This window comes from Magallana gigas, chromosome 5, assembly GCF_963853765.1.
Source record: "Magallana gigas chromosome 5, xbMagGiga1.1, whole genome shotgun sequence".
In the NCBI taxonomy this organism is placed as follows: Eukaryota; Metazoa; Mollusca; class Bivalvia; order Ostreida; family Ostreidae; genus Magallana; species Magallana gigas.
The window spans coordinates 7946956-7956420 of NC_088857.1; the positions used below are offsets into that span (position 1 = coordinate 7946956).

General features: G+C 33.2%; 1 long non-coding RNA gene across 1 annotated transcript; it reads right to left on the reverse strand.

Moving 5' to 3' along the window:
- Nucleotides 1–2097: 2097 nt before the first annotated feature.
- Nucleotides 2098–5095, reverse strand: LOC136275459 (uncharacterized). Its single transcript, XR_010714029.1, has 2 exons — nucleotides 4654–5095; nucleotides 2098–2394 (listed from the first exon to the last, which is right to left on the reverse strand). It is a non-coding gene; the product is annotated as an uncharacterized lncRNA (long non-coding RNA).
- Between the last annotated feature and the right edge of the window lie 4370 nt (nucleotides 5096–9465).

Genomic DNA, 9465 nt, shown 5'->3' on the forward strand with positions numbered 1-9465 from the left:
CACATCCTTCAACCAAAGGAACCCTGTGGATGAGGTATGAGCCAGATTGGGCCAAGGGGAGAGAAGCTATGCTCCTGTCAAGCCATCTCGGATGGACAGACCGACAAATTGATCACTAGAAGGCGCCCGCATAAACATGCCTTTTTATCTAAAATAGTATCCATGCTATCTGCCCATGGTGAATAGTTATCAAAACCATTCATTAGCAGAATTTGATTTCCCTCCTTTTTAAGGTGGTATGGGACATCTGTCGATATTAATGTGGATTAAAGTACTATATAATTGAAAACTTTTCACCGGTTTAGAATTTTCAAATTTTACAATATTTAACCAAAAAATAGCTTTTAAAAATATTTGAAAAGGTAAAAATTGTAAAAACCCCAGTGGGATTCGAACTCATGACTTATAGGTTCCTAGTAAACCCTCTAACCCACTGTGCTAAGGAGTTAGGTGACCATTTTTGAGAAGAAACTACATGTACTTATATAATTACACTTTATTTTATTGTTTATTTCGATAAACAATACGTCACAACATGGAAGTGTCCCATATCACCTTAAACTCGGAACACCTCTGACCTAATAAGATCGCCGCATTAAATACAAAGTTTGATTTAACTCTAATTTGTTTATCATCAAGAAATTCTGCATCGCTGACAAATAAAGTTTTCTTCTGTATAATGAAATACCAATTAACCGACTATTCGGACAATAGCAAGTTTATTGTCCCATTCAACAGCTACTATTTCCCTTGGCTTTGCCTCATTAAATATTTGCTGTCTTGGGGGACAATAAACTTGCTATTGTCCTCATACCCAGTAAATACTAAATAGGCATATAATATCCTATCCACCTACATTTCATGTTATATAACCTCCCGTTTGTAACCTTCAATTTCACTGTAAAGTCAACATATCTGTCATAGCCGCAAGTTTCACAATTTATTTCTGCTTCTCATGTACTTAAAATTAGGGGCCTTAATATTGCTTACCAATTCCAACAAGAGACATCCCTCTAACTATTGGTAATCATTAAAATTCATTTCATGAATCTACGCAACAATGATAAACCTTCAAGTACAGTCATTCTCAATTTTACAAAAATATTGACGGTACTTTATCCGAAACTGTTCCTTGTATCTTTAACTTAGTACACTAACATTTTTATGAAAAGACGGTTTGTCTTAGAATAAGAAAGCTAATGCAATTCTGAGAAAAAGAATACCACATATTGCCAATTCCATTGAGGTTTAATAAAAATATGGCCATTTAAGTGAACCCACCATTTCCAATTTCCTTTAGTAAACACAGATTTACAGGGTTCTCCATAGTAAAACATCTTTATCTGACCTTTTAGAGGTCAACTTTTGTTCAACCACCTTTAAAAAGGAACCTTATTCAATACAACATATGCCTACATGATATAATCATGATAAAAGCTTCACATCACTTAGAAATACCCTTACATGTATACCCCCCACCCCCCAATCTTTTGATTTTCATAAAAAGTCATGGTTTGAAATGTTTTACCTAATTTTATGAAACATGTGGCAATTTCCTTGAGTCATTTCTCACACATATTTGAAAACAATCATCAATGATTCTAAAATGTGATCTTTATTTGTTTATTGTATGATTTGTACCATTTTAATTAACAAATAGACAGCTGTCCTGCTTGTGATTTCTTGTTTTCATGAAAAAAGTAAGCTAACAATCATATTTAGTGAATATCTAATCTATTCTGATTTCTAGTTTTCTTCTAACCATGCTAAAACAGTAAGTTACAACCTACAAGTTAGACATCTGCCTTAAATTAGAAATAAATTCAAACACACCCAGGTAGCTGGAGACAGAGTTGATTTCAATGAAAAATGTTCAAATTTGACATGTTTTTCTACTTTTTTATGCATATATACCTTAGAAAGGTAGAAATAGGTTGTTTCTTGTTCATTTCAAAAGTAATTATCATAGCAGATGTTATTTCAAAGTCAAATGTACATTTACATATCCTACATGTAATCTTAATGCAGACAATTAAATAGAGGGGGGGGGGGGGTTCAATTCTAAATATCTTTATGAAATAAAAAATAAAGGAAACATAATTGTATACTTTTATTGAAAAACAAATTTTCACAGCAATTATGAATTTCTTTAAACAGCCTTAATTTTGTTTTCATAATTTCTTATCAAACACAAACCACAACATGGCATGATGCTTTCTTCAAGTTCCATTATTGTTCATGAATTATCGGATTTAATTTGAATTACCAGTAAATAGTCTGTAGAACACAAGGAATATGCATGTGGATAGAGGTGACAGGTTAATCTCAGGAGCTGACCCACAAGAATCAACAGGTACCGGTAAAAGCCATGTGGTAACAAGAGTCTGTTTTGAGCTGAAATAAATAAAAAAAATAATTAGCTGTGTTTACATACATGTACTAGTAATAGCTGTGTTTACATTAACATATGCATAGTATTTCTGTAAAAAATACACTGACCATGCAGTGTAATAAGTATGACATATCCCAATATATGACATAACATTTAGGCAGTACAAGATCAAAAATTTGCATATCCAGTCATAAAATAATATTAAAAAATTTTCATAGGTATAAACACTTATCAAATTGAGAAAGAGAGAGAGTTTGAGAGAGTTTGAGAGAGAGAGAGTTTATTACCATACTTGTAGTGCAACAGTCAATATTTCAATTCATAAATTACAAACAAATATTACCCACCGAACAGCGTCAAAGTACATGTACTGGTATTAGCTTCTGGTATACCATTTTTTATCAATTCTACTGTGTATTTTTTGTTTGCAAATAAATTTAGCGAGGGTTTTTGTTTATTTTCTTATAAATTACATGTTTTAAAAACAATACTACGTGTAATAAGCATAAAACATGTATGAGTAAACTTAATGAAGAATTTTTAATAGATTATTTTTCAAAGAATGTGGTACATTACATGTATGTCAATCTTTATAAAACTAGCGTATATTTCGTGCGCCATAAATTGCAAGTTTTTTGTAAATATCATTTACTTGCATGATAGGTATATATGGTCTAACCAAAATTTTCTTCATAAAGCTACAGCTGTATGTACCACATATATGTTTTGTCACAAGTATACATTTTAAAAAAAAATACCCAAATTCCAACAGTTTAAATAAACTCAACTCATTCTCTGATAAGTTCATTGTGTTTTGTGCGTGCATATCTTATTTGTCTGCTGCAACAGCAGCCAATCAGCGGTAAGCTGAATCCACAGAAAGAAAGTTTGTGTTTTAGGAGCGGGTAAATTGTTTATGCGACACTGTCAAGAAAACCACACCAAATAATAACAAGAACATAAATATTCACTTAAATGTATTCTGTTGTAAAGTAAAGGTTTTTAACACTTATTGCATCTTGCAAAACATGTGATGACCTTAATCATCTGTCATATATCTGATATACATGTATATGTAAAAGATGGGAGAAATAACGACGGAACAAAGTGGGATTCGAACCTGGCCCTCTGAATCTCTAGTCAAGTGCTCTACCAACTGAGCTACATGTATCTGGCACCGGTATTCAAACCAGTCTGACCGTCACATTCCTCCCCCTTAAATGATCTTCACCCACGAAGATCATCCCTGGCAGGATCGAGTTAACCTGTTAGTTCCAGGGGTTGGTCACAACACCAATATTGTAACAGGATGGGAGAAATAATGAAGGGATTTGAACCTGGGCCCCCTGAATCTCTAGTCAGGTGCTCTACCAACTGAGCTATCTGGCACTGGTATTCAAACCGGTCTGATCGTCACATATATAAAGAATTATTTTAAACAATGTTGTTCAATTAAAAATAACACTCGCAACCTTCAGTTTTTGTCTGTAATTAATCAATATTGGCATGCAATCAGTTCTCGCCGAGTACCATTTCTCACCAGTGCATTGTTACGTCATTTTATCAACACATAAAATTATATACGAAAATATGATGTAACAGTGCACCAGCGAGAAATGGTCCTCGGCGAGAACTGCTCGCACGCCAGTACTGCCAGTAGTCAGATTAAAAAAAGAGAATAAAAAATTACATTTAAAACATTAACAAGGACAATTTAAGTACACATCATAACTGCTAAACAAGAAAAATTATGTGAACTGGTAGAATGGTAGGCATAGTTCTAACTTGTAACCTACATGTACAAGTACATGTACCGGGTACCCGTTGGTCTGCTATACCTCTTTAATGATACAATGATCGGTATCATAAAGATATTAAAGTCATGTTTTAACTCTGAAGTCTGAAGTATACAATTTTATTTACTTGAAGTTATGTCTACAGGGTATTCATGACTACATTTGGAGTCCTCTGCACAAGAATATATGATATGTTTCTAATTAGACCCTGCTTTGAATTTTGAGTTGAAAATTCACAATCTGTTATTTTTTTAAATAGATAAATTCAGTTACCCTTTCCAGTCCCCCATGAACCTCGAGCGAGTCTAAACACCCATGAAGCATGTAAAAATTACACGTTAGTAAACAAACACCCACACCATAACAAAAACATCTAACAGTGTGCACGTACTTACATGTACATCTATACTATATACTAAATTTTAACCAGTTAACAAGAAACTTTAAAAGGAGTAAAAGCCTCACCTTCTTCAGTAACATCCACATACATCACACACTTTAATGTCCATCTTTTCTCCTTTATTACTCGTAGCTTATCAACGGCTGATCGTCGACAGAAGTGTGGCTGTCAGAATTTCCTCGTAAACGATTCACACGAGAAAAATATCTTCCTTAAACAAATATGTAGTATTGTTCCCTGTGCATGTTCATATGTTTCACAGCAAATTGAAAATGCATGTGTACACCGAAAGAATACACAACTTCTCTTCTGCATTACGGCTCTCTCTTTTCTACAATGCCGTTCGTTACTGTTTACATTCGGCGCGCGCGCGCGGGGGTCACAAACAGGGGCGCCCCGACAAATAGTTGCACATAGAACGTTTAAATAATGTGTGTTCATTGAATTCATAAATGATATAGATGAAAAAAATGAAATTGAATCACAACAATTTATCTAAGACGCAACACAACGGAATGCAGTAAATGCCTGGGCCTTAATGTGGCATTTGTCTATGTAGACATATTAACTCGTTCATGTACGATTCTCACATATTTGTTTTATGAAATTTGAAAAAAAATATAGGACAGAACTTGTTTAATTTGATACCAAATGACATTATTTAATATATTAACAATAACTAAATTAATTTTTTTTCATAAAATGATAACGATTTTTGCTATCAGAAAAATACGTGTATGAGCTGCTGACCCCTAATTATAGGGGCCAGCCCTTTTTTCTTAATTTTAAATGAAAGCTCTCGTTATTCTAAACAACTTTTGTTCTATATGTATTAACAAAATATTTTTAGTTTAAAGGTTATAATACAAAAAGCAACAAAATTTCAGCCCCGAAAAAATCTTAAACTTTGGCGACAAATAGCTCAAAAACTAACAAAGAAATTACCAAAATTTTCATGCCAGCAAAATTATAAAATGTTACCGACAATTTCGCCAAATTTCATGCATCTATCATCTGTAGTTCCCGAGATCAACTCTGGACAAAAGACCCCCCAATTTTCAATTAAAGGGCAATAACTCATAACCGGAAGTGAATTTTGAAAATTTGAAAAAAACGTCTAGAGATATTAATATCATCTACGTACCCTGAAAGTTTCATAGCAATCAGACAAAAAATGTTCGAGAAATCTCGTGCACAAAATTTGCGGGAAAAAAAAAAAAATAATAATAAGAAACAGTAGAATAACAGAAGGGTTTTCCGTTGAAAAACGGAAAACCCTAATAACTAGACACGATCTCGTTGCGAGCAACGAGGAGGTCTTCCGTCCGATTTTTAGAAGAGGAAATGACCTTGCCTTTTATCTTCATCAACGAAACATATCAGGAAATGCACATGTGATCTAAAAGAGCGATGGATGAAGGATTATACAACCCGTGGGATCCCTATTTTGAGGGACCAACCCCATTTTATTTCATATCAAATAAGAGGTCTTTTGATTCCAATACATTTTGTGTACCTTTATAATTCCTTTTAGGAAGTGGTTAACAAAAAAAGTTATGGTTACATATTGTTGAATACTGTTTTTTTTTTATTATGAGATATTGAAGATCAAAATGTTGGACTTCTGGCCCCTTAAAATCCCTAATTAAGGAACAAAGGAGTAAACAATTTTCATGTATAGGTACATAACATTTCGAATATCAAAATTGCTTTTGTAATGTAATACAAAATATTTCACAATTAAAAGTTATGGTTAAAAGACTTCAGAGCCTTATCGGCCCCTAATTGAAGGGCCAGCCCCTTTTCTTGATGTGAAAGAAAGCTCTTCTCATTTTAAACACATTTTGTTTAACAAGTGCTCAGAAAGTATGTACCGTTCAAGAGATATCTGGAGAAGATCATTTTAGATACCGATCCTTTATTACCCCTTTTAGGAAGTAGTTAACAAAAAATGTTATGGTTACATATTGTTGAATACTGCTTTTCAATTTTTATTTATTTTGAGATATATAAGATCAAAATGTTGGACTTCTGGCCCCTTAAAATCCCTAATTAAGTAACATAAGAGTAAACATTTTTCATATATAGGTACATAACATTTCGATTAACATGATTGCTTCTGTAATGTATTACAAAATATTCCACAATTAAAAGTTATGATTAAAGACTTTAGAACTCTTTCGGCCCCTAATTTGAAAGGCCAGCCCCTTTTTCTTTGTGTGAAAAGAAAGATCTTGTCATTTCAAACACATTTTGTTCAACAAGTATGTAGAAGTTATGTACCGTTCTCGAGTTATCTGGAAGAGACCGTTTTAGGGGCCGACCCTATACTCCTTTTAGGGACCAGATAACAAAAAAATTATGGTTGCAAATTGTAAACGGCATTATCTGGAGCATCTTTTGTTCAACATTACTTTTCAAAATTTCTCTCCATTTTCATATATATAAGATCAAAATTTCGCACTGCTGGCCCCTTAAAATCCCTAAATACGTAACAAAGGAGTAAACAATTGTAATGTTTAGGTACGTAACGTTACGATGAACATAATTGCTTCTATAATGTATTACAAAATATTTCACATTAAAAAGATATTATTAGAATACTTTAGAGCCCTTTCAGCCCTTAATTTAAAGGGCCAGCCCCTTTTCCATGATGTTAAATGAAAGCTCTTGACTTTTTAAAGTGTTATTGTTCTATAAGTCTTAACAAAATACTTTTGCCAAAAAAAATATTCAAAGAAAACCACAAAAAAATCATGACGCTTTTTATCTCAATTTTTAAGCTCAGGCGAGCTTCGGTGTTTTTTGTCACAGAACAATGAAAATGCTTCTGTCATATCCACAATTATAGGTCTACAAACCCTGAAAATTTGAATCAAATATCTGTTTTCGTTTAGGAGAAAATCACCGGACAAGCCGACCCTCTAAAAATCGTAAAAACGTCAATATTTCTAAAACAGAAATGACGTCCTCAATATAAAAAATTTCCAATAAGGTTCAGATCAATATGTGTAAGTTCTGAATGTTTCATTAAAATCCGTCAAGCCCTTCCCGAGAACTCGCGTGCACAAAAATGCGTAAGAAAAAAAAAGAATAATAATAAGGGAAACAGAAACAAAGCAATAACAAGAAGGTCTTCCGTTGGAAACGGAAGACCTTAATAAAAAGAAACAATAGAATAACAAGAGGGTTTTCTGTTCAAAAACGGAAGACCCTAATAAAAAGAAACAATAGAATAACAAGAGGGTCTTCCGTTGGAAACGGAAGACCCTAATAATAATAAAAAGAAAAATAGAATAACAAGAGGGTCTTCCGTTGGAAACGGAAGACCCTAAAAAGAAACCGAAGAATAACAAGAGGGTCTTCCGTTGAAAACGGAAGACCCTAATTATCTGCATGATTCTTTGGTTTTAGTAAACTGGATTATCTAAAATGTATTTTAAAAGAAAAACTTATCATTATCTTTAGAATTGTTTCTTTTTAGCAACAAATTGCGGGGTTTTTTCAGACGGTTGATACGCCCCCCTTCTGTAGGCCCGAGCTCTAAATTATGGCCACTGACCTATATTTTTTTATGACAATGTATGAAGTAATTGCTCTAAAATAAATAAAAAAGCATTTCATGAAATCGGTGATGTAAGAAATATGAAATATGTCATTTTTATTTATTGTGGGGAAACGATCTGGTCAGAACTCCTGACAGAAAAGGTAGGTTAGCAATTGTTAAATTACTAAAGTATTCGAAGTTTCCACCTGGTCAATAATTTTGCTTATGCATACATGACACTATTCAACAAAGCAGCAGCCATGGAAAGAGCTAGGAAACGTTTTAATTTAAACCTTCATGATTAAAAAAGATATCTTAGAAAAAAGAAATTAAGGCAATGGAGGTAACATGTAAGTAGTCCAATAAAAAGACTTCTTGGACCATCCTCAATTTTTTAAAGAAATGTAATCAATTTGTTTGACCTGGGCATCGAAATATTTCCTAACACCGTTCAAGGTGGGCTTGACCTCTCGTCTCTCCCCTCCAACCACATTACCCCTAAATTGCATCCCTAAGCTCCAACCTGTCGTGGTGGCGGAGAACCCAAACAAAAGTGCTCTTGGTAAACCACTCCTGGATGTAGTCTTATGGCGTATTGAACGGCTTTTCTGTGACATTGAATGATATTTGAAACCTTAACCTTGGCATTTCCCGGAGTCAAGGTCATTGATTAACGATTTGATGTGTTTGATGATTTGATATAATGAACTTTGACCTTGAGTCTTGCACCTCCCTGGATTAAGTCACTTATGCATTTTAGGAATGCATTTTGACCTTGAATCTTGTACATTGTAATTCCTACATTACGACCAAAATCACTATAGAGTGGATGATGATACAGTTGTACCTTTTTGTTTTGCTGTTTGAATTCAGTCTACATCGGAATGCTTTGAAAAAAAATTAGATCAATGTAAAATATTAGACGTGCTATTCATCACTAAATAAATATTTACAACTCTTACATCAATTTTATATCTTATACTGTTGTTTCATTGATATTCAAGAGTATCAATTTTCGTGGATAAATTAAAAATCACAGTTTCAAGGATATGTAAATTCGTGGCTATTGACCCTATCAATACAAAATGTTAATGGAAATTGCACTTCAATGAACATTTTATTTCATGGATTAACTTCACAACGAAATCCACGAAAATTAGTATTCAACGAATATTGATGAAACCAGAGTATATTAACTTACCTAGATATATTAAATTAAATAGTTTTTAGAAACAGTTAGTAGTTCATTTTAATAGCACTTTTATCAGTGTAGTTTAAATGTGGGACTTGCAATTGTTGAATATACTAATTGTTAAAAGCGGAAACCAAT